Source organism: Cebus imitator, unplaced genomic scaffold (genome assembly GCF_001604975.1).
Source record: "Cebus imitator isolate Cc_AM_T3 unplaced genomic scaffold, Cebus_imitator-1.0 Scaffold40, whole genome shotgun sequence".
Classification (NCBI taxonomy): Eukaryota; Metazoa; Chordata; class Mammalia; order Primates; family Cebidae; genus Cebus; species Cebus imitator.
In genome coordinates, this window is record NW_016107355.1 from 5,845,944 (window position 1) to 5,847,680 (window position 1,737).

The window sequence follows — 1,737 nt, forward strand, 5'->3', positions numbered from 1 at the left end:
GGATTGCAGGCATGAGCTACTGTGCCTGGCCTTCACTTTTATTTTTATTTTAAATTTGTAAATAAGCATGAGTAATTTTATAGGATATTAGTTGAAAGACTCATATGTTGCTAAAAGTTCATTGAACATGTAATTATAGACGGTCCCAAAATCTCAATACCCTATCACCAGCAGGCTTAGAGTTCCAAGTTGTAAAGAATTCCCATTAGGAAAGCCTTTTTTTTTTTTTAATTGCACTTTAGGTTTTGGGGTACAGGTGAAGAACATGCAAGATTTTTGCATAGGTACACACATGGCAGTGTGATTTGCTGCCTTCCTCCCCTTCACCTATATCTGGCATTTCTCCCCATGCTATCTCTCCCCAACTCCCCATCCCCTCATTGTCCCTCCCCTATTTCCCCCCAACAGGCCCCAGTGTGTGATGCTCCCCTCCCTGTGTCCATGTCTTCTCATTGTACAACACCCACCTATGAGTGAGAACATGCAGTGTTTGATCTTCTGCTCTTGTGTCAGTTTGCTGAGAATGATGGTTTCCAGGTTCATCCATGTCCCTACAAAGGACACAAACTCATCGTTTTTGATGGCTGCATAATATTCCATGGTGTATGTGTGCCACATTTTCCCTGTACAGTCTATCGTTGATGGGCATTTGGGTTGGTTTCAAGTCTTTGCTATTGTAAACTGTGCTGCAATGAACATTCTTGTGCATGTGTCCTTATAGTAGAACGATTTATAATCCTTTGGATATACACCCAGTAACGGGATTGCAGGGTCAAATGGAATTTCTATTTCTAGGTCCCTGAGGAATCGCCACACTGTCTTCCACAATGGTTGAACTAATATACACTCCCATCAGCTGTGTAAAAGTGTTCCTATTTCTCCACATCCTCTCAGGAAAGCCTTTTTAAATTATTTGTCACCTTATGTAACAGCTAATAGCATAATGAGAATTGCACTAATTTATTTCCGAATTTTAGTTACAGATTGTAACCCTTAATGAATACCCTTTTTGTCTAGTTTAAGATAGACATTGGCTACTCATTTTTTATGTATTGAGACCAATATTTCTTTCTTAGTTACTAGAAATCACCTATGAATTATTTAGAAAACTTTGCCAAGGCAAACTCTCTTTGCTAAACAAACATTGCTTTGAAATGGGGTCACTCATTGCAAATTACATTGGAAAGATGTGATAGACATGTGTGTTTACATCAAAAGGGCAGATATAGTATAAGTACAATGACAGGCAGCAAAATCTACTTATTCAGCAATGAACTCAGAGGCAGGAAGTTTTGTTGAAATATAAATTTGGGTCAGAATCTGAATCTATCTCTGACTCTGTTATGTGCAAATCCAGACCTGTAGTTGCCTATACTCTGCCATCGCCTTCCTGGAAAATTGGGGAATTGATGAGATATTGATGGAGGTTCTACATGATGAAAAAAATAGTCAAAAAAAAGTGGTAAAAAGTTTTATGAATATAGAAATTCTCTCAACATTGGTTTTTTTAAGCGTGTCACAATCCTCCTAAATGATGGGAAACTGTTAGTATTCTTACACATTCTCTGTGTCTCTGTTGCCTTTAGTATTACTAATCCCCATTTGCTTTTCACCCTTCCTTAGACACACACATATATACACCACATTTTGCGTTTTGCACATCATAAAATAATTTTATTCAGTCACATCTCCTTTACAGAAGCTTTTTCAAACAATTCCTAATTTACCCATCTGGTC